Source organism: Piliocolobus tephrosceles, chromosome 11, assembly GCF_002776525.5.
Source record: "Piliocolobus tephrosceles isolate RC106 chromosome 11, ASM277652v3, whole genome shotgun sequence".
Lineage (NCBI taxonomy): Eukaryota > Metazoa > Chordata > Mammalia > Primates > Cercopithecidae > Piliocolobus > Piliocolobus tephrosceles.
Window position 1 is genome coordinate 93,687,341 of NC_045444.1, and position 24,941 is coordinate 93,712,281.

Below are 24,941 nucleotides of genomic sequence, written 5' to 3' on the forward strand. Positions count from 1 at the left end.
ATGGTGAAACCTCATCTCTACTGAATATACAACAAATTAACTGGGCACAGTGTGGTGGTACGTGCCTGTAATCCCAGCTACTCAGGAGGCCAAGGCAGAAGAATCACTTGAACCTGGGAGGCGGAGGTTGCAGTGAGCCAAGATTGCACCACTGCACTCCAGCCTGGGTGACAGAGAGAGACTCTGTCTCAAAAGAAAAAAAAAAAAAAAAGTGTTGCTCCAGTCTATGTGAATATCAAAATGCTGGCAGAGAGAAAACACTAAATAGTACCCTGGTACTGGTACTGTGGGCTGAATGTTCGTGTCCCTCCAAAATTCATATGTTAAAAACTAATCCTCCGTTCAGTAGTGTTAAGAGGTGGGGACTCTTAGGAGATAATTAGGTCACAAGGGCTCCACCTTTATGAGTGGTATTAAGTAACTTTGTGAAAGAAGGCTGAGGGAGCTTGTTTGCCCCTTTTGCCATGTGAAGACACAGCAAGAAGGTGCCATCTATGAAGTAGAGAATGAGACCTCACCAGACACCAGATGTGTTGGTGCTTTGATCTTGGGCTTCCCAGCCTCCAGAAGCAAGAAAATTCTGTGAGCAAGAAATTTCTGTTTATAAATGACACAGTCTAAGGTATTTTTATAGCAGCCCAAACAGACTAAGACATCTAGCGTCCTTTCCCTTATAAAACCAAGCTAATGAAGGAATACAGTGGGCAATCCTGCCAAGAGTGGTATAGAAACAACACAGGGAATTTATGATAAAAGGCCAAGGAAATGGGCAAGAAAAAAGGAGCTAAGAATACACGGACACTGCAGAGAGAACCATTAAACAAGCATCATGCTCCTGGCTTATCTCCTTTGCACACTGAGCTCCCAGAGGCTTCCAACAGAGCTCAGCACAGTGAAGACTGACACAGAGAGAGTTTGGCTTGTCACGTGTCTAGCATGGCAGAGAAAAGTTGAACGAGAGGCTCTGAAACATGGAGTCTGCCAAGTTCTAATAGTGAATCTGGATATTAATTTTTGCAATTTTTGCAGTTACTGTCTACGGACATGGTTATCAACGTCCTTGATATGGCCTAAACTAAAGATGGAGAAAAAGTGAGCTGATAATGAGTTGGTGTGGATCTTCTTTTGGTGGGAAAAGAAGTTTTATCTGAGATCAGACTCTAGATTGTAAAAGAAAACTCCCCACAAAGGGACAGGCAATATGTATGAGTGTGTGTCATGTCCAGAACAAGACATTAGGGGTGGTAAGACCTGTGGACCTTTGTAAAATATATTCCAAACACTTTTCTGGCTAAACGATTACGTTTGTGGCTAAATTTCACTGTTGGTCTGCCAGTTTGCAACTCCCGCTCTAAAAGGTGACTGTCTTCCCAGATCATCTGAAGCAATCGTCTGCTGCTCACACTCAGAGGGTACATTGATGGCCTCCCAGTTAGGCTTCTGTTTTATTCCTTGTTAAAGAATAGCCTCCCCGACCACCCCTACCCCCTCCGCTGACTCCTCTCTGGTGTTTGCAGCCACCATCGCTATTCACCATTTCTAGATTAGAAAAGAAAGCCAATGCACCTGCCAAAATGGAGAGGAAGAAAGAGACCAAATTTGGTAAAGAATGTTGAATAACATCAGCAGAAAACTAAAGGCAGGGTGAACACTGTTCCTCCAAGGTTGCTTAGATGTGATAGCCCAGCTATTTATATAGAATCCGACTTCGGCATCTGAAGACAGCTTCCTCATTCTTGAAGAAAAGGAAAGCATGGACATCTATTCAATACCTGGACCATGTCAACCAAATACCAGCTACCTTACCCCGAGGGTCCCAGAAGAAAGCAGGGTGGGGATGTGACCAAACTACATTTTTCTTTTAGCCCTTGAAGATTCTGACTCTTAGGCCACGGTTCAGCTAATTTTCATTATTTAACAAGTCAATATGCCTATGGAAGCAGGAATGCAGGAACCAAAGGAATAATCCATACATTAAATGTTTGAAACCAATAGTAATACAGATTAAAACTTAAAGAACTTAGGCTTAAACTGTGAACATGTGGATAAGAAAATTACTTCTGTTTTCCAAGCTCCTAAGCAAAGGCCCCACCTCCCAATGCCACACACTGTTCTATTTTCTGAGGCTGTGATCAAAAGCACGTACTGGACCTAAGTACCCGAGATGAAAGTGGGAAGAAAGACAGTAAATTCAAAATCAAAATCAAATGGAGTCATTTACAATGGGACCACCCAAACTTCACATTGGAAAGGAAATAGAAGAATTTTTTTAAAGCAGAAACATCTTCTAGAATGATTTCTCTAACCCACTTACTTTACAGATAGAAAGACTAAGGTTAAAAGTGGTTACGTGATGAGACCATATCTTAGTCAGCTTGGTCTGCTAGAACAAATTACTCTAGACTGGGTGGATTACACAACGTTTATTTCTCACGATTCTGCAGGTTGGGAGGTTCAAGAGCAAGGATCCACTGGCAGATATGAAGTGTAGTGAGGACCCTCTTTCTGGTTTGCAGACAGCTGTCTTCTCTCTGTATCCTCACAAAGTAGAGAACAGAAAAAGGAAAAAGCAAGTTCTCTCCTGATCATTCATATGAGGCCACTAATCCCATTCATGAGGCCTCAACCTTGTGACTTAGTGACTTCCCAAAGGCTCCACCTCCCAATGCCATCACATTGGGGGTTAGGATTTCAACATATCAATTTTGTGGGGAGCACAACACGAAGTCCATAACAGACCAACTTTATGTGCTAATTATTACTTCAGGGCTTGAGGATGTTAAGTCACGTCATAGTTTCCATTGTGAACTTCATCTCCAATTGGCCAAATAGTTTCATCTCGTTCCTGAGATTATTTGTGTCTCGGCTTGTCCCCATTTGAAAACCCTCTTTAAACTCCTAAAACTGGATATTCAATTTGACAAATATGTATTAAGCACCTCATGTATATCCAACTCTATTCTAGGTGCTAGAGTTCCAGTGGAGAAGGGTCTGTGGAGAATAAGATGAGCAAGGAGATTATGCTCTGAAGGGAAGATATTTAGGAGCATTAGTTGGCTAAGAAATCAGATGTATTAACCTCGTTTTGTTGCAGTTAATGTCTTCATGTAACTTAGATCGTCTCATTCCTTTATATGGGTGTTCTTTCATAAAAACAACTTGGACTTTCTCAGAAACTACATCCAAAGACATGACTTGTAATATGTATCAGTACTATTATTATCACAGGATTAAAAATAACAATGCTAAGGCAGGTTGCAGACATTGTTTACATCCACCCCATGTCCTCTAGCATCAGTCTACATAAGAATCCAGCAACATCTGGAATGGATCATGGATGGGGCACTGGAAGAGTATTAGAAGTAGACTGGTAAAAAGGAAAAGAAAAAAAAAAAGGAAAGAAGAGAAAGAATGGAGAAAAACAACCAGGAGGGAGATAAAATAACACTAATAAAAAGATGGAGCCAGAGAATGAAACAGAGAGAGGCAGAGAAAGCATACTGGGACCAGGTGGAGGCCAGGGAGGGACAGCCTAGGCACATTATCTAGGGAGGTGCTCATTCTTGAAGGGCCTAGAGGTCTTGCTTTCCCCACCCTTTCCCCAGCCCTGGTACCAAGGGCCCCTCAGTGACCGCATCAGTGCCACTGGTACCCAACACTGGCTGGTAACACATGTAATACCATCTAGGTGTAGAGGAAGAAAAACTGCTGGATTAAGTTCTCTCTTTTATGACACTCCTTCCTAAAGCTGCTCTTTCATTCCAGGCGACACCAAGGTCTCTTCCTCTCCATTCAGGCTTGGTGAGCTGTTAAGCATTTAGGGATTGTTGCTTACTGCATGTAACTTTTGTGTCTCCAACTGGTGTGTGAGCAATTTGAAGACAGGCATCATGTCTAATTGTCCAGAAGGCCAAGGAAAGGGACGAGTACACAGTAGCTTCTCATTTAATGACTGAATGAATAATTCATCAATTGGTTAGTTGTGATGATATTGTTCATCTGCAGAGCTGGAAACAGAGATAATGAACTTCAGCTCATTATTTGACCTTGGGTCATCCACTCATGCCTGCATCCTCCGAAATACAAGAGATCCCCTATCCTGTTCCCCTAAGCACCCACATCATCACATGCAACAGGTATTATAAGAAGAGCTGAGGGTGATACTGCATTTGTATTAGAAGCCCTACTGAACACCAGCAGAAAAAGCAGAATATAGAGCAATCCTCTCACTAAAAAATATTTAGTTGACTACTATCTTCACTTCAGTAAGAGAATACCCAGATTGCCATACACTTTCATTTTATAGGGGGAAAATAATCTACTGTGTATGCAGCTTGAATTCAAAAGAACCAAATTTCCATAGGAGATTTCCCATTTCCCATCTAGTTAGACTATTGTTAGTTGAGATTTTAATCCCAGCATTACAAAGGAATTAAAGTCTTTGAGTCTTTTTACATTTTGTAAATAATCCTTTAAACACAAGCAGGAGCTTTAACCACTGTATAACACCTGTCTGGGGCATGTAATCTGCCCTGGTCCTTCAAGCCAGCCTGGTCCATCTCCCTGGCAGACACAATCTGGTCTATATAGGCGAGTAGTGAACAACTGCAGGTGGTTAGGACAGCCACCCTCAAACACCATTTACTTGATCTAAACATGCTCGGAATCTGACCTTATCTTGGCACCACGTCTAAACTACTAGATTTGCAACCCTCTTTTGGCCATCTTCTTTAGACTCCTGTTTGGGCAAGTCCTACCTGGTGTTGGCCCTCAGTGTGCTCCTTCTCTGGGCTCCCATGGGCACACAGCTCTTGCCCCATGAGACATGCCACGTGGCTGGTATTCTGACTCAGCCAACCCCGGTGGCCCTCTGAACACAGCGACAAACGCTGGGAAGCCATTCAGAAACCAGAATGAAGCATTCGCTAAAGTCTCAGTTGGACTGAAACAAGGTCTGCCCATGGCTGGCAGGTGAAGTGAGGCAGAACCCCCATCCCTGCTGTTATTTACTTCAATGTTTGTACCTGGGGTCTGAGGGGCCCTCAAGGAAATACATGATTTCTGTGTACTGATGGGGTTCAAATATGCACACAGACAAGATGTCTCTGACAGACCAGGAAGAAAGGGAGAAGGGGAAGCAACTCAAGGCAGTTTGCAGGGAGGAAAGGTAGGCACCTGAAAAAGACCAGACCGTGAGGAAAAGACCCTGAAGTGTGGACCAGGCTCAGTAACAGACCTGGGAAGTCGGGGTTCTGACTCAAGCTGGTGCAAATATTTGAGCACTCCCTACTCAGACGCCTGACATGTGTGCACCAGTGAGAGAAAGGATAGAGCGTGTGAGATGAAAGGGCTGGTCTTATTAAGCCCTATGATACTCTGGGGTCCAAGCAACCCTGCTGTGGGACCCCTGCTAAGTGAACATAATGCCGAGGAAGAACAGCTCTCCTCTTTTTGCCAAAGCCTGCCAAGGTGTCAAGGCTTGAGAAAGAGTGGTGGGTGCTGCAACAGAGATCAGGTTCAGCCATCAAGGCAACAGTGCAGAAGCTCAGCCCAGAAGACTGGGCTGACATGCAGGCCTATGTTAGATGCCTCTTGGGAACTCTTAGGCATATCTTTTGGTGAAAGGGTGCAGGAGATGGAAGGGAAACTTGGCAAACTTTTACAGAATTGGTGGGGATGTGAGTACCAAATACAATGGGACCTTGCTCACCTGCTGGTAAAGCTTGAGGAGCATTTAGTTACACTGGAGTTCCGAATATTCTAGTCCCTTTTAAAGGGTGTCACGAGATGTCTGATCTACCAGGGCCAGCCCTGCTATTCTGCTCTGTCCTAATAATCAGAGGTCCCTAACCTCTGAACCATCAAGAACTTGAGCTTCCATGATTACAGAGAAGGGCTCTTTCTCCCATGTGGAGAACTGGGAAGCAGTTGGTGACCACTACATCCACATGGGCTCCCTCACCCCATCATCGAGGTCCCCTGTGCTATCCATAGCCTTCTCTCACCCTGGCAAAGGTGATGCAAAGCCTTTACTCTACACACCCATCTGACCTGAGCCTTGTCATCTGACGTACTCACATGGGGTCTTATTGTACTCTATGCACCCCCAGTTTGATAGGATGACAAGGGAACCTTACTGTAAATATCTTTTCATGTGTCTAATCCTCCCACACATGCCTCCGGTTTCCTCCCTGGCCCTCCAAGCTTACAGGCTGTTTCCTTCTGTGGTGAAGTTGGGCAAGTTCCGATGCTTGGGGTGGAGAGCCATGAATCATGAGTGAGAGGCTTTGAGAACACCAAGCCCATACTACTCTACTTACAAGTCCTAAACTGCCTAGTGGGATCCAATGCTGACCCCAGTGGAGTTCTTTACCCATGACTGGTGTCCTCAGGAATGTGTCTGTGGGAAGAAAAGTCTCAAGTGCTGGGGAATGGAGCCATCGATGATTTCTTTCTTATGTTGGAGTGCAAGAGAGCCCCAAAGGCTGGAGCACTCCCCAAGTAAGCAGGCAGAGACAGAGACAGAGACCTGAGTCCTACTGCTGAGTCATTTGAATCTTCTGTAGATCCGGTTTTCTAAGGGCATGGAAAGGACAGGACTCCCAGTGGAGGTATCATGTAGCTAGGGCCTAGAAGTATTTTTTCAGTACATGAAATTTAGAAAGAATTTGAATATTTTATGCTGGGGAGGTAGGTTGTGGAGCGAAATGGTTGGGGAAAGGAAACATTGAGTTCAAGTGATTCTAAAGGACACTTAACTGATCTAAATATTTGTCAGGCTGAATTGCTACATCCACTCTCACCTGCCTGAAATCAATATGCTCAAGTCAAACGCATATGCCTGCATCTGAGTGTGGAGAATGAACTTCTTAAAGCTGAATTGGCAGCTGGAAAGGAAGAGAGAAGAGCTGGACAGCGAGCCAGGACACCCAGAGTTCTTTTCCACTGTGGTGGGACCTGGAAGAAGCTGTTGAATCTCCAGAGGGTTAGCTTTTAAATGCTGTGAGTCTTTGGAAAGCTGTGCGAATAACTGTTAAACACTCAGGACAGCTTACGCATTTTTTTTTGAAAAAGGTAAGCACTTCTCTGTTGGAACAAAAGCTCCTCTTTTTGTTTTATCCTTGAATTCTCAGGCAGTGAATGCACTACTGTGCACAGAAGGCAAGGACATGGCTGAGCATGTTGTTTTCTTCACTTTATAAGGAGTTTCCTTAACAGGTCTGTGCCAAGGTCTTTTCATTCTGAGTCACTTGAGTTCTACTCAAGGATGAGACAGATAAAAAATTAACTGGGTGTAGTGGTGCACACCTGTAGTCCCAGCTACTCGGGAGGCTGAGGTGGAAGGATCACTTGAGCCTGGGGGAGATTGAGGTTGCAGTGAGCTGTGATAGTGCCACTGCACTCCAGCCTGGGCAATAGAGTGAGACCCCAATTCTAAGAGTGAGAGACAGAGAGGTTGGCAGGAGGGAGAGAGGAAGGGAGAGAACTTTGGAACTTTGATTTATCCTTGTTTTCTACCAGATACTTGCAAAATGGGAGCCATCTGGTGCTAAAAGAAGGCCTGGTGTTTGCTTCCTTCTTTGGGGGGGGGAAGGGGGGGGAAGGTGTTCAATAGGGGCATTAGCACCTGTGTTAGGCCCCACCCTGCACACACACATATACGTATGTTCAGTTACGTGCTGGCTTCTGGTGAGTGGGTGAGTATGAGGAAGGACTGGGGATTCTGTGGCTTTCATTGGCCACAGATGAGTCCACACAGTTCTCCAGCAGTGGTGCATGCAGGGACCAGGTCCCCCGATTCCCTAGTCATCACAGCTGTGCAACCAAGAACACACTGTATCTTGTGGCCAGCACTTTTCCTGTGGAGGACAAGGTACTTCTGGGCCTGTACATGCCCTTTATGCCTTGGTCTGGGAAGGAGAATGTGGATGAAAAGTCACCACTTTTATTGCCATCCTTAATATGGTTGATTAATTGCAAAAATACCCTCAGCCCTTTGCCCCCTCCTGAGGCCACACCTTTGCAATGTGACTTTGCATTTGCACCCATCAATAAGTGGAATCTATTTCCCCATCCGTTATATCTAAGCCTGCCTTGGAACTCACTTTGACCAACAGAATATGGTATAAGCGATGATGTGCCAGTTCTGAGCCTCAGCCTCAACAGGTTTTGGGCACTTCTGCCCTGTCTCTCTCAGACCCCATGATTACCCTGCAAACAAGCTCACACTACTGGATGACAGAGACATATGGCCCAGTCATCCTGTCACCATCACTATTTGTCAAACAGCTGCCTGACCTATGAGTTAAGTCTTCCTAGACCAAGCAGCCCTCAGCCATCCTGCCTGCTGACCACAGATGCAGGAACAAGCCAAGCCAAAATCAGCCAAACCTGGCCCAAGTCAGTAGAACTGACCCGTAAGCTGGTGAGCAATAATAAATGCCTGTTGTTTTCAGTTACTGAGTTTTGGAGTGACTTGCTTCACAGCAATACCTGACTGATACACTTACTCATGACAGGTTGGTGTAATACTAGCCTTTGGGCATTCAGATACTTTATTTCACAGATTGACTGGACTCCTGCCATATAGATAACCGGGATTGTTCCAGGCTCTGTGAATACAATATCTCTGCTCTCCTAGAGTTTACATTCTAAAGGATGAAGACAAACCACAAATAAATAAATAAGCTTGTAAATAATAACAATATCAACATTAGTAAGCAACATACAGACCATTTAAAAGATTATATGATAAGGAATAACCGTGCATTACTGGTCTGGTGGCCAGAGAAGCCACACTGAAGGAACACTTAGACAGATCTGAATGTCAGTGTAGAGTGGGCCATGTAAAAATTGGAGAAGAACACTCCAAGCAGAGGGAATTGCAAATGCCAAGGCCTCAAGATTGGACTATGGTGTCTGAAAAAGCAGAAAGAAGACTGTGCCTAAAGCACAGTGAGAAAGGGGATGCGGGGAGGGAATGGAGAGAACAGGTACGGCGTTTAAGCCAACATAAAGAATTTGGACTTTAAGCTAAATGCACTGAGCAAGCCATTATCACTTTTACAATAGGAGAGTAACATATCTGATTAATGTTTAAATGGATCCCTCTGGCTGATGGGCAGAGAGTGGTTATTAAGGGGAAGACATGGAGGAGCTGAATCAGTTAGGAAGCTCCTATGATAATGCAGACTGAGCCAGGTATATAGCAATGGAGATTAAGAGGTCAAATAAGTTTTGGAGGAAGAAGTGACAGGACTTAGGATGAGTTGGATGTGGGAGTCAAAGGAGAGAGAGGAATCAGGATAACCCCTAGATCTTGGTCCAGTAACTGAATGAACTGAAATACAAGAAACTCAGAGAGGATTAGGTTTGGGGGCTGGACATTCAAGTCTGTGGTACCTGTTAAGACAAGGGGAAGGTCTGGTGTTTTGGGAAGGGGTCAGCACTGGAGGAACAGGTTGGATGTCACTGGCATAAACCTTAGACTGGATGAGGCCACTGGAGGACAGCAATTAGGAGTGACAAGAGCCCAGGACAAACACCTGGACATTCTAACATTTATGGGTTGGGCAGTTGAGAAGGAGCCAACAAAGGAGATGAAGAAGAAACTGCCAGTAAAGTGAGAGACAGATGTGGAGGTGTCTCCAGGATCAAGAGAGAAGAATGGGCAAGAAGGAGGCCGCGGTCCATTGTGCTAAATGCTCCTGGCAGATATGGGGGACAAGGACTTTCCTGTAATCATTGAATCTGGCAAACATTCAAATGCATTTTGCCTTCCTTAGGGCAATACTGAATCACAGAACCTAAAATGGATTGTAAAATTATTTTCTGGGCTCTGTCCTACAGGCCTCTACTCTAGATAGCTGGGATTAGTTAATACCAACCCCTGCCCCTACTTAATCCTTGTTCCCATTGGTTCAGTTATTCCCCAAACTCCATGACTCTCTCTGCAGGCCCAGAAATATAATGACCCATCAGGTTCATCAATATCTAAATTCTCTGGAAGCTGTAAGCTCCCTGAGGGCAAAGATGGTGTCTGTCTTGTTTGTGCTGTATCCCATCACCTAGGATATTACCTAGCCACAAATACATTTTTAACAAACGTTGGGTACATGGAGCAATGTTGAATCCCATTTGCCTCCCTACCATCAGTGCTGCCCACCGTCTCCAGGCTGCCACTACCTTATTCCCTGTGGACAGATGTGAGGCATTTTTTTTCAACATTCCCCAAACTCCAGTTTCTCTGGGTTGGGGTGCTATCTTGCTCTTCAGGGTCTTTATAGGGCAGTATGCTATGGCTAGGGCCAGGTCCCTGGACTGCAGCTGACTTCTTAGATGTAGACACCTCACCTGTGGGCTGGCGAGCTGCTCCTTGGTACCTGTGCCATCCCTACAGTTGGGACAAGCTTACCCTTCACTACACCCAATGGTCTCATCTCCCTAGATCTCACCTTTAAGATTTTTGTAAGCGTTTATTGTTGTGGAATCTTCTAGCTGCTTTGTATTCAATTCACATATCTGCAGGGTCTGTATAGCTGGGTGACAGGAGGGGTGTGTGTCAACTTGACCCGAAATATCGTCTCTGTAAAAGTCAAGTTTATAATACCTGGCAGTGGCATCAGGGAAGGTGCATGTGACTTTTTGACCCCTAAAAAGGCATTTCAGTTAGTCTGCAATGCTCACCAGGATGTTTGTGTGTGAATCAGTACCAAAAGTTTCACTTTCAGGATTTCATTTGAACCCTCTCTCAAAAGAGGGCATCTGGTAACCATTCCACAGGAACCTAAAACTACTCACTTGCTCATCTGAGTACAATTTTGTTTTCTGGGACATGGTCAGGTGTTACAAGGCAGAGCCCAGAAAATTTAACCTCATTGAACCTGAGCAAATATCATCCTTTAATCATAAGAATGTTGTTTTTTTTTTTTTCAATTAAAGGCTTTGGTAATTATACTGAGCTTAACTTGGTAACAATTCTGCTACCACCTTCTACTGTAAGGATCTCATATTTGCTTGGCCTGTGAAAGAAAATTATCACAGAAGCAAAATCAGATTTTGGTTGAAGACACATATTAAATCTGATGCTTCACAGCTGAACACAAGCCCCTCCACCTCCAATGGTCTCCTCCTGACTGTGTGCGGACAGACACTTAATAAACGCTTTTGATGAAGGTCTCTCTGTCTTAAAAGGAAATTAGATTGTTCTGACAACATCTCATCACTAAACCGCTGGTTGTTAACCAGCAGCCTGTGATCCTCAAGGTGTTTGCAAATTGACTGCTTAATGTTTTGCATTTCTCTGTGTCCACCTTTTTGAGGGTGAGCAGCCACCTGTATAATTTCTGATATAGGTGATGTGTTTGTCTTTTGATGGTGGTCTTGGGCATTTCATTGACACACACACACACACACACACACACACACACACACACACATTTTTGTTTCAGAACAGTTTCCCAAGCTCCTCATTCATTCACTTTGTACGTATTGATGCCAAACCTATGGAAGGACATTAGGCTAATCCCTGGGGACACACTGATTAGACAGCAGATTCTTCTTCTTTTGGGGCTTAAAATCTAGTGATTGTAATTTCAGATAGTAGTTAGGACTATGGATAGAATAAATCGGCACTACAATGGAGACTAGATGGGAAGACCTCTGCGAATAGAAACATTTTAAGCTGTGACCTGAAGAATAAAAGAGGGAGAAGTAGAGGTGGAAGGAAGTGACAAAAACAAAGGCCCTGGGGTGAGAAAGAGCTTAATTTGTTCCAGAATCTAATGGAAGGCAAAGAGGAGTGGGCACTGGGAAGAGGCTGAAACATGGGTGAAAGGCGGCCATATCATCAGATGCCTTGTAGGTAGGGTGAACATACATCCCAATTTGCCAAGAATAGTTCTGGTTTAGATCTTTGTCCTTGTACAACTAGGGATAGGGCCTCCTTTCACTCTCAAAAGTGTCCTGGTTTGCACGATAAGTTATCTGGTCACCCTGCTTTACAAGCATGTCAAAGAGCTGGGTTTTTAATCCCATGTGAGATGGGAAATCATTGAAGGGTATGAGGCAGGGGTATGGCAGGACTAGATTTATGTTTTCAGATTGTTTTACCGTCACTCTGAAGGGAGCCAGGTGTGGAAGTGGAAAGAGCTATAGGAAGGCTATGGTAGTGGCTAAGGGAAGAGCTGAAGGTCAACTCAGCATCACATTTAAAAATAGATTACGTTAAGCAACATTCTACCATCTTCTTTCCTTTCAGCAGAATAGACAGAGATGCATGGCCTAACTCCCACCCCGTCTTCAGGACTGAGCCACGCAGCCCCCACACCTGCCAGAAGTGTTAGCTGTTGATGGCTCACAGCTGAGTCCCTCCCCAGGCACTGCTGAAAAGAACCGCCTTGCTCTAGGATGTGCCCCTACCCTGGGGGCAACACACATTCCAAGCGGCTAATCCATAGCATGGTACAAAGGTTGTACCCATCTTGCCTGAATTCAGGATCTCTTGGAAAAGCCACCCCCAGCTCTGCAGCTCCTGGTGGGGTGCTGAGGCCTCTACTGCAGCTGCATCACAGTTTAATTTCCCCTTTGCCTAGTCCTGCTGCCTTCACTCCCCAACAGGTATTGTTCCCCAGAGAACTCCCTGCCCCCAGTCATCTGTAACCTAATCTCCACTGCAGTCTGTGGCCTGGGGAACCTGCTCTACAATCCCAAAGTGAAACAGCTTCTCATTGAAATGTGTCTTTGGGTGTTAATCTGTCCTGCCATCTTTACATCTAATCAAGAGGTAGAGCTTCCCCTGGTGTTTCTGCCGGGTACATAAAGGATCTTTTCCATTGTCTTTTATGTCCTTTGTAAATTGAATCACCTTGTTTTTTTTGAACTAGATAATTTTCTCTGTAAATGTTTGCGTTGGTTCATGACACTGGGTCTCTGTAAGCAGGCACCCTTACCACTTTTTATTGCATCCCAAGTAGTGATTTCAGATCTTGTAAAACAACAGCTCTCCTTTAAACACCTTGATTTTCTATTACCTAAATTTAGTTGCTTCTTTTGGTACTTGAATTATTTCCTTAGGGAATGTAAAGATCCCATAAATTCCTTTTTTATTTCTTTTATTCATGAGATTATTCCTAGTACTTCTAGATAGTAATTTGAAATTTATTGAAATAAATTACAACAGGACCCCATTCTTTATAGTTCATTATCACCAAGAATGCAATATATCATGGATTAAATCATGCTCTCCCCAAATGTAACTACAACCAACAAAAGACTGATGCAGGGCCATTAGAGGATAATAGGAAAGAGTCGGCAATTTTTTCAAAGTAACGTGTTGAGTCTTCGCTCCTTCACAGGCATAAGGGGAATGAATGTTCATGTAGTTGAGCGAGTAAGAACTACGAAAGGGGTTGGGGTGTGCGTTTCCACATACTTTAAGCACTGGGACTTGCCCAAGCATCTGGTGGGAAGTCTTTTGTCTGGTTTCCAGCCATCTAGCCACATGAAGTTGCCAGTCCCCACCTCTGCTAATAGTAAAGATGACATGGGAAGAGAGAAGGGGTGTCTACATAGACTTAAGTATAATTCTCTCCATTCACTCATTCAACAAATATTTTTGAGTTCCTCCATAGTACCGTGCCCAGGTGGCACCATGAGAGGTACAGAGCATCTCGGAAAATCATTCACACACTCTGAATCCTGACTTGAAATGTGCCTCTTGGTGCTGAATCCCATAACAGTGTAATAAAAATATTTCAATTTTTTTCCTTTTGATAACTTTTTTCATTAAAATTCAAATTTTCTTCTATTTCAGATCACCTGCTCCAAGCATGCCGTCTACTGTGGAAATCTTCAATCTTTAATTAATCTTTCCTGTTATAGGAAGATTAAGTCTAAAAGAGTATCTTCCCTAGTTGATCCAGAACTAAATAACATTGTTCTCAGTACTTCCAGTAACTTGCGTACACTCTTATTTCTAAAGCATTGAATGTATTATCTTATGGGCTTGTCACCCCCAGCTTGTGTCACAGGAGAAAGTATACGGAGACCAGGTACAACTTCAGTTCAACAACTTATGATCTATTGGATCAGTCTCTTTATTAATCTCTCAGAGCCTCAAGTTCCTTGTTTAAAATGGGGATAATACCTACCTTAATTAATTTCTTGAGGATCAAAAGAAACCCTGGTAACAAAGCCTTGAACCATGTCTGACTTATAGTATGCATTCTAACTGCAAGTTCTTTTCATGTTTTGCCCAGGAATTCTTCATTCATTGATTCATTGATTCATTCATTCATTCATCCAATAACCAAGAATTCTTTGTTGCTTCAATTGTGTAAGACACTGTTTTAGGCCTTGAGGATACAAACTGCACAAGCAGGACAATGTACCCAGTGTTATGCAGTCTGGTCTAGTGGGAGGAGAAGACAGTGACCACGGCATGTGATGAGTGACAGAATGAAAAGTAATCAGGAAGATATGATAGGAAATACAGGGAGAACAGGAGGGTCTGCTTTATGTTGCACAATCAGAGGGCAGCTCTGGGCAAACGAAATTTGAGCTGAGACCTAAATGACAAGAAGGAGTGAAGCCAATGGAACATCTGAAAAAATAGTTTTCTAGAAAGAGAGCCCAGCTAGTGTGAGCCCTAAAGTAGGTAGAAAATGGCCTTGGAGGTTTTTACATGAGGCGTAGAGGGACGTAGGCAGAGGCCTGGTCACTGCAGGTCATGCTGGCTAGAGTAAAGAGCTTTGATTCTCGGGGTAATGAAGAGCCTTTGGAGAATTTAAAGCAAAGTGGGGAGGGGGAACAAGAGATGATTACATTATTCTGAACAGTACCAGGAGGGATAGTACTGCATAATAAGAGTGGTAAAAGGAGACCATTTAGGAGGTTATAGCAGCTGTCTAAGGTGGCCTGGCCTGCCATGGCAGCCACAGAGATGGTGAGAGCTGAGGAGGTGCCAGGTACAGTCATGGGAGACATAATGCCATTCGATCAATGCTGAATTACATAGATTACGGTGGTACCATGAGATTATAATGCAGCTGAAAAATTCCCATCACCTAGTGACCTCACAGCTGCTGGAACATTGCAGGGCAATGCATACACACAGGTATGTGGTGACACTGGTGTACACAAACCTACTATGCTGCCAGTCCTATAAAAGTATAGCACATAGGATTATGTACAGTACATAACACTTGATAATGATAACAAACGACTATGTTACTGGTTTATGCATTTACCATACTATACTTTTATCATTATTTTAGAGTACTGCCTCTACTTATTTAATAAATATAGTTAGCTGTAACACAGCCTCAGTCAGGTCATTCAGGAGGTATTCTAAAGAAGGCATTGCCATCACAAGAGGTGACAACTCCATGCGTGCTATTGCCCCTGAAGACCTTTCAGTGGGATACGGTGTGGAGGTGAAAGATAGTGATACTGATGATCCTGACCCTGTGTAGGCCTATGCTAATGTGTGCTTGTGTCTTAGTTTTTCACAAAATAAAGTTTAAAAATAAAAATACAAAATAATAAAAAAGGTTATAGAATAAGGATATAAAGAAAGAAAATACTTTTGTACAGCTGTATAAGTGTGTGTTTTAAATTAAGTGTTATTACAAAGGAGCAATAGAGTTTTTACAGATTAAAAAGTTAATAAATGTTAAAAGTCACTGTAAGCAAGCTAAGGTTAATTTATTTTTGAAGAAAGAAATTTTAAAAATAAATTCAGTACAGCCTAAGGGTACAGTATTTCTAAGGTCTACAGTAGCCCACAGTAATGTTCTAGGCCCTCACCTTCACTCACCACTCACTTACTGACTCACCCAGAGCAACTTCCAGTCCTGCAAACTTCATTCACGGTAAGTGTCCTATTAAGGTATACCATTTTTTATCTTTTATACCATATTTCTACTATACTTTTTCTGTGTTTAGATACTCAAATACTTACCATTGTGTTACACTTGCCTACACCATTCATTCAGTACAGTGACATGCCATGCAGGTTGTAGCTGTAAACCGTATAGCCTAGGTGTGTAGTAGGCTGCACCAATAGGTTTGTGTTAGTACACTCTATGATGTACGCACAACTAAATTGCCTAACAATGCATTTCTCAGAACATATCTCCAGCATTAAGCAATGCATGACTGTATATATATATCTTAGAGTAAGAGCCAGCAGGATTTAAAGCTGGACTGAACATAGGAGGGAGCTGAGGAAAGCAAGGGATCAAGAAGGATTTGTAGGATTTGACTTGAGCCATGGAACGATGGAGGTGCCATTATACACTGAGATAGAGAACGTTGGGGAAGACGCACATTAGAGGTCCAGCAGAGAATTCTAACAGAGACCAGTACAGAATAAAAACCAAGAAAGTGTGAAAAGACAAAAGCCAAGAGAATGGTAAGCAATGAGGATATGATTCACAATTTTTATAGCCACTGGACTTACTTCGCAAATATTCCATTATCAGCAAACAGCTTTAAGCCCCGTCACCAAACTGGCAACCCCAAAAGTCATTTTGGTACTCACTTCTCAAATACGTCAGTGTTATTGGATTAAACTGCATCTTCCTCTCCCCTCAGATAAGATGTGTTAAAGTTCTAACTCCCAATACCTTAGAATGCACCCGTTTGGGAGTCATTACAGAGTTGATCAAATGAAGATGAGGCTAGCAGGGTGTGTCCTAATCTCCTATGACCGATGTCCTTAAGGAAAGAGCAAATTTGGACAGAGACACCTACACAGGGAGAACATGGTGTGAAAATGAAGGCAGAGATCAGAGTGATGGAACAGTAGCTAAGAAAGTCAAAGATTGCCTGCAAACTATTAGAAGCCAAGAGAGAAGCACAGAACTGTCTCATCTTCACAGCCCTCAGAAGGAACCAATCCTGCTGACATCTTGATCTCAAACTTCTAGCCTCCAGAACTGTGAGATGATACATTCCTGTTGTTTAAGCTGCCCCGTCTGTGGAACTTTTGCTAGACAGTCCTGGCCAACTCCTACAGTCAGTGTGTCAGGAGGGCAACCACAGGTCTTCCAAAAGACACAATTGCTTTCTGGGACAATGTTAGCCACTGTGCGCCATCTCCATGGGCTTTGTTCTTGGTAATTCAACATGGAACTTTGTTGCCAATGCTTGTAAACATGTGCAACAAATGTGCAACAAAATTACACAGGGTGAGTACTGTTGGGGAGTGGTGGATGATGCAGAAATCCCACATTTGCCAAGAAATGGAGAGAAGACCTCAAGCCTCAGGGAATAAATGAAACAGAACACATCTGAGGAAAGCAAAACCTGAGTACACATGTTCAATACAGAAGCAGTGAGAAGAACCTTCCATAAAGGAAAACATTGCCTAGGCAGCATTCAGCCCCAGGAAGTAGCCGTGGGGAAAGGCAAGGTGAAGCCGCCCCACCCTGTTTGCCCAAGTTAGTGATAACTTGTTTTGACAATGTACACACTTGGAATGTCTCTTCTTTTACTCTACTCATTTCTGTTCCCATAAGGCATGCACTTAGTTTCTCTTTTTATCCTAAATTTATAAAATTCAAAAGAATGACTTTTTTGTTTTTTACTTTCAAAAATTTGGGAAGTATTCTTGAAGTATTCTAGTTAAGCTGGTTTTGATCATAAGAAATAGATACCCACAAATGTACTCAGTTTAAACTGAGGTTGAGGGTGGGGGCTATTATTAGGATTTATATGAGGTAGTAACAGAGAGATTCTATTGAAACCAAGAACTTCAGTAGTAAAAATAGACCGTGCATACGTAGTGTGCCAGGTGTTTGTTTGGGGTGTGTGTGTGTGTGTGTGTGTGTTTGAGACAGGGTTTCCTCTACTGCCCAGGCTAGAGTGCAATGATATGATCATGACTCACTGCAGCCTCTACCTCCTGGGCTTGAGCAATCCTCCTGACTCAGCTTCCCCAGTAGCTAGGACCACAGGTGCATACCACTATGCTCAGCTCATTTTAAAAAATTTTTTGTAGAGATGGAGTCTCACCATGTTGCCCAGGCTGGTCTTGAACTCCTGGGCTCAAGTGACCCGCCCCGGCCTCCCAAACTGCTGGGATTATAGGTGTGAGCCTTGGCACACCCAGCTGAGCCAGATGTTTTCATAAGGGCTTCATGTGTGTTAACTTGTTTGTTCCTCACCATATTCGTAAGAGGCAGATACTGTACTGATCCCTATTTTACAGATGAGGAAACTGAGGTACAGAGGGGTTAAGTGCCCTGCCCAAGGTTACACAGCTAGTAAGTGATGAGCCGGGATTTGAATCAATGGCTGGTGTCAAGGAACATTCCTTAAAGTACGAGTCAGCTACTCCAGGGGAACCTCAATGGAACTGAAGTAGATCAGGGATTCTCCCTGTTACCCTCCATCTTCCCGCCCTTCTTCCTCTTCCTCTCTCCCTGCTTCCACATTTCTACCTTTCCTCTACCTCCCTCTGTCCCTCTCAGCATTTCCATTTCCCCTTTTGTGTGTGTCGGCTCTGTTCTGTTTTGGCCACTGACTTACTTTTTCTCTCTTTATGCTCTATGTAGCTTCTACTTACTCCTAGCTTCTCAGCCTGGATATGGCCCATTGTGACTGTTCCAACCTCCTATTGCTCATTAGGTCACTGAGATTTCTTAGTACAAAATCCCAATGGACAAAATCCTACTGGATCAGCCCATGAGGTGCCCCCCACTCCAGTCCAATCGGGTACGGCTACATGTTGAGTCACAGGAACTAAAAATGAACGGCAGCCCTACCATGTCGGGCCAGGCCCAGGACAGCTGCTGCAAGTGATGCCTGGTAGGCATAGGATCATCTTTGTTTTTGTCAGAAAAACTATCTACTGATTAATTCTGTCACATATAAGCCTGCTGATCAAATCCCTACCCCTCTGCGGCCTGTGTCCCCCCCACATGACGTCCCTGGTGTAATGATACTCACACATGCTGTGTGCTTCTGTGAGATGGTGATAGCGGATAGTGAGTGAATAAATGAGAATCTTGTCTGGCTCCTCCAAGAGAAGACAAATGGGCCTGTGTTGCAAGGTATATCTGATCAAAGGGAAACCCAGGCATCAGGAGGAGGCTAGGGACAGGGGACCACGCCATTGCACGGTGACACTCAGCAGACATCTGCCTCTCAAATAAACCAGAGTCCTCAATCTGTGTTGCGGGTAAAAGCTGGAAACTAGGAGAGTGAAGCTGCCTGGGTAAAGAGACAGAAGGAACTCAGCCTAGGTCCAAGGGGGAGCTCATTCCACGCAGAAAGAGAATCCTGATCTCTTTGGAAAAGAGAGAGAGATGTTGAGCTACAGGGAGGCGAGGCTCACAGAGCCAGATGAAAACATCCTGCTTAGAGCACGTGGAATGTCTCTGTCAGACTTCTGCAGGTACCGAACAATAAACTAGGCTCCTGCAATATATATCTGCACTTGGTCATCTGAATGTATAAAGGTGTTTAAAAAGCAAGTCTGCAAGCCATTTCTCTCTTTTTTTTTTTTATAACCGACTCTCTCCCAAAAAAGTAACTAAATGACACATTACTATGTTTTCACATAATCTCTTAACAGATTTGAGCAGATTTGTCATAGTCCTAGACAGGTGTTAGTATCTTTGTTTATCCCAGCCTTCCACACCTTGCAAGATCATTCAGCTTTCCTTCTAGAAATTTTATTCCCTTCTTTGATACACTGGATTGACTCAAAACAGGTTTTGCATATACTTCAAGAGAATAAAAATATTTTTTGCACTAAAAATAGAATCACCACAGGCACAGAGAGAGTTAGACATTTAAACAAAGGGTATATCAAATCTTCTATTCTTCTAGCTAATCTATTTTCAGTGCTGCCAGAAACACCTAACAAACTATAGTCTCACAAAATCAGAATCTGTGGTACTAGTATCATGTGGTGATGATTAACCTTGTCAACTTATTTTTTAAATAATCCTCATCGTTTATGCCATTGTAGTAAAGGGTTCCCCTCTCCCATGCAGCAAGTCCAGAATGAAAGTGGGTTGTTGCCATGGCAACATAATACAAGGCAGAGAACTCCAGAGAAGGGGGGCGGGTGCATCTCTACACTCAAGGCCATAGCCACAAGAAAGCCCCAGGCTCCAGGATGGTGGCAGCAAAGAGAAGCAACCTGCCATGACATCACACTGCCAGATGGCCTGCTGTTGACATAGGGTTCCCCCCAACTAATTATTTGCATAAATCTGGATCACTCATTCAAAGAAAAATAAAGAATTCATTCAAGTATACATTGACATATTTATTAGACAGTTTTTCTCTTTGAACAACTTAGTATTAGAGACATTCCCCAACCACCAAGCACATAGTTGCCTTACACATGGAAGCTGTTTAAGAAGCATGTATTTCACGATATATATATATATATATATTCCTGAGCCAGTTATTGTTCAAGATCCATAGGAGAGAACTCTCTCTCCAGAGAGTTCACTGTTTAGTGAGTGGACAAGCATGTATAAAGATCCATAGAACCTTACATATCAGCTTAATGATAGACTTGCCCAGGGTATCACAGGGGTGAGAATTCAGGAGAGGAGCACACCACCCTGGAGAAATACACAGGAGGGAAGAAAGGAGACAACGTATGGGTCACGTGACCCCGAGGATGAATGAGGAGCTATTGGTGCTCCATTGTTTGCTTTGTCTGCTTGCTTTGAGATTGTTGGTGGAGGCAGCAGCACCAGCAAACACCCAAAGGCAAAAGGTAGCCCAGTCTATGCAGGGGAAGCATATACAGTCTGCTGGTGTTGAATACAAATCTGTAAGGCAGGGACCGGCGGGAGCTGAAGCTAGAGACACAGGGAGCTAAGATGTTAACAGGACATGTAAGTCCCTCCATCTGGAGAGCTTGGACTATATTTTCTGGGCAATGGTGGCACCAGTGTGACAAAGCCTGCTTTCTGGATAGACTCAGCAGCAGTGGGGAAAGTTGCTTAACAGATAAGACTGGAGTCAAGAGGACCAGTCCCAAGACTGCTTCAAACATCCAGGCAAGAGACAATAAGAGCCTGATTTAGATGGAGGACTAGGGATGGCAGGGTTAGAAGACATTCTGGAAATATTTAGTGAGTAAAGTCACATAGCTCCTCGGCATGACTCACCTTCCCAAATTCCTAAGACTCAAATCTCCATCCACGTCTCCATACCAATTTCAACACTAAAGAAAACCTGGAAGGAGGAAGGATAAGAATTGCAGCAGCTAAAGCTCCTTCAATAGTACATAGCTTATACGGTACATTCATTGAGCCACTTAAAATGATCAGAGTCACTTTAAACCCTATTAGCTGAGTTGATGAACAGGCAAAATATTTCTTTCTTGAATGTAGTCCAGTACATTGTTTTCCATAATTAGTGGTCATTGGGGTCAGAAAAAGAATGGAGATTTTTAGAGAGATTCTGAACAATATATCAATGCCAACTGAGAGTGGCAGGCACAACAAAACTGATAATGCTTCATGTTGAGATAGGATCATTCCTCTGTGGCTTTCCTAGTTTCACAGTGAATATTAATTTTTAGAGCATTCCTATGAAGTAGAAAAGTGGCAAAGCGAGTTGGCTCCATTTCAGTGTTTGGGGGCGGGTGGTAAGATACTAGTGCAGAGAGATGAACTGACTCGTCAGAGGCAAGGCTAGTTGGAGGAAAGCCAGAGGGCATTTTGGGCTTCTTGGTTTCTGCTGGTTTTATCATCTAAACCCATCCTAATGAGGTTACTGTCTTTAACTCAGCCTGTCCAGATCTCATCTAAAAAGAGGAAGCAAAGACCTGGGTAATTTTCCAGATAATTTCTTTAAAAGAAAAAAAAGCAACCTCTCTTTCCTCCAAATTGTTTATAATTGATGCAATACAGGAAGTCTCACTGCTTGTTAATGAGTTCCCAAACTCAAATTTTGCTATTTAATTTTTTTCTGAAATCTGCGTTTGCCTGAAATATCTCAGTAATTCAAGTGGAAAGGGAAGTTTTGCCTAAATTATGAAAATGACCTCAATTTCCTACTTTGCGTAGCTAAGGGAGAAGTGGGCACAGCATGGTGTCTGAGCTGTAGCAATCAAACCCTTCCCCATGACCTGGGGTACATGGATCCCCTCTTGGTGTTGGGGAAACCCCACACTCGAGTTCAACATTGTGATCCTGTTTTCCATGGTAGATCTGTGAGTCTTCATCCTTTACTCATTTGTATCTCCCAGGACTGCAACAGATACCACCTGCTTTGTTTCATTTATGCATTAGTAAAAACGTAGGACTTATACTAATGATTGGAAGAAATGACTCATTTCAAGTTCTTGCTACAGGGTCAGTCTTGGACACAGTTTATTTTATATGTATATAAAATGGGTAAATTGAGCTAGCAGTGATGAAGCAAGGAAATGACTGCGCTGCCTGCTTTTTTGCCAAAGCACACGTCCCAGTTCTTTGTCTGACTCTAGTCCCTGTCATCTGCCAGGCTGCTTTTGTCTTTCCCTCATTCGGCCACTCTTCCCTTACTCCTTTCTTCTTGTATCTCTCGGGATAGATTCACATGCCTCTGGAAGGCTTCCATTCAGTGAGAACCTTGGATAACAAGGTGGTCCACAGGCAGCAGTTCAGCTGAAAAGCAGCAGCCCTATCCTGAAGCTATTTTGGAGGCAGACTATGAGTCGATAGCAGGACACCAACAGTTTGCCTCTTCACTGGGGCTCACAGACAAAAGCCTCAGATCTTGATGATGAACAGCGGCAGCTCCTTTGGGCGGGCATGTGGGCTGTCCTGCTGCTCCTGGCAGTCAGAAGAGCCAAGAACAAAAGATGTCCGCCAGGCCGCCCTGGTACGCAGCCGGAGCACACTGGGTGTCTTGCACACTCACATCCACACACTGCCCGACTCCCTGTGGCAGACACCCCAGCATGGAGATTGCTCTCTTCTGGATTCACACATCTCCCAAAAGGAAGGGCCCTTTTCTGAGATAAAATCATTGTATTTTTACACCCTAAACAATTAGACAAGATTTCCCAAAATGTAAGAGCAGTTAGTAGACTCCATCCAAGGCGGTGAAGGCAGGAGGAGAGAAAAGGAGGGAGGAGGGAGAGGGTGGGGGAAGGACAGCAGCGGCTTTGGAGTCTTTGTTTCTCTCCCATCTGGCTTAAAGCCAGAGGCGAAGATCGAAGAGACCTATCCTTTGTCCACTGATCTGACAGTCATCCCATGTTACCACTCGGCAAAATCAAAGTGAAATGCATTCACACATTCACGTCCATCACTCAAAACGTTGCTAAGAAATCTAAGTCTTCCTGTACCTAATGGCAGCAGGATTTCTATGCAACAGTCCTGTTTTCAAGGTCATAATAAAATGAAGAGAGCTCCACTTTTTCCACTATAGTCCATCATTCTTAGCATGCTCCTGTCCTCCCAGGGACCCAAGCAAGTGCTCTGTGACTTTAAGGGAGGAGTGAGTTCTTCCCAGCCTCTCTCTATTGAGTCCAGTTAGACTGTAGCATGTAAAGTTCCAGGCCATAAATAATTCAAAAGGCACGAAGAAGATTTTCTTCATTCTCCATCTATCCCTGCACACAACATCCCCCCCTCCCTTTCTGGCTTATAACAAATGCTAATTTAATCAACTGGCAGTAGATTGTACTGGTTGCTGACTCATGCCAGACACAGCCCCCATGGACGAACAGAGCTATGCCATCTCATTTGGAAATGAACAATAAAGAAGTGTGGTCCTGAGCTGACCACCTTCCTGTATTTGTCCTTTGTTTCCTCCTTTTTCTGCCCTCCTCCCGTAAAAAAAAAAAAAAAAAAGGTTATTTACAAATGTATCCCCTGACATACACGCAAGTAATTTACATGGCAGCCACATTGCCTGCAAAGGGCTGAGCTACATGCAAGTTATGTGGCCTCTCGACTGCCTCTACGGACACATGGGACTTCCCTAGTGGTCCTGAAAGCTGTTCTCTAGAAAGACCCTGTGCATGTGGCAGGGGGAAGGGGAGAGCAGGCAGTGCGGAGGGTGGGAAGGCAGAGCCTTGTTATCCAAGCTGTGAAAGTGCGTGTGTCAGTGAGAAAGCATGTGTGTTCTGAAAACGACAGCACCGGATGGAAGCTGATTAAATAGTGTAGGGGAGCAGCTCCCCCAGGAGAAGTCGTTTTCACCTTACCAAGCTGGGCGGGAGTGGGGACTCTCAGACCCCTGGGGACAGCTATGAAAGGACAGTGGGAGAAAGAACTTTCCCAAAGACAAGGCAGTGGGTGCAGCAGGTAGAAGGGCAGTGGGTGGAGAGGATAGAACACAAAGCAACGCCTCCAAAAAGAGAGGACCAAGAGACACAGAGATATTTCTGGGAAGCCTAGGGAGCCCCATGGCCTATTTCCTTTTCCTTCTGCTCTTTCACTGTAGCTATAAATATTTATCTTATGAAGAAGCATCCTCCCTCCCCACCCCAGAGGGATTTATTTAAAGCCCACACCATCACGATCATGCAAATATTTGCTGCTACTGTATAGGGTCCCCTGTGAGGACTTAGAAGATCGTTTACCTTCTCACCTTCCAATGCCTTGTAAAACACCTTGTAAAACATGGTGTGCCAAGCACCATGCTACCCCTTATTTTGTTAGCTTTCTCCTTTTAGCCACCCCCTCAGGTACACAGAGCTGGTAGCATAAGGCCCATTCTACAGAGAGCTGGAGCTCCAGGAAGGGGCTAGTGGATGGCATAGTCATGGCTGATGCTATTTCCACCAGACACCCTGCTCCCTGGGGGTTTGCACACAGGAAGTCTAGCGGCTTAGACATTAGGTTATCACTTATTAAACAAATGGAGCAGCAAAAACATCAGAATTTCTGGAAGGGTCTGACCCGTCAGGTCACCAGACCCTGCCTACAGTGCTGACTATCCCTGCTATTCTGGTCTTGAAGTGTCAA

At 43.9% G+C, this 24,941-nt stretch overlaps 1 long non-coding RNA gene across 1 annotated transcript; it reads right to left on the reverse strand.

Moving 5' to 3' along the window:
• Positions 1-4,757: 4,757 nt before the first annotated feature.
• Positions 4,758-21,271, reverse strand: LOC111545912. The gene is made up of 3 exons (XR_002732584.1): positions 21,144-21,271; positions 7,196-7,257; positions 4,758-4,868 (listed from the first exon to the last, which is right to left on the reverse strand). It is a non-coding gene; the product is annotated as an uncharacterized LOC111545912 (long non-coding RNA).
• Positions 21,272-24,941: the final 3,670 nt, after the last annotated feature.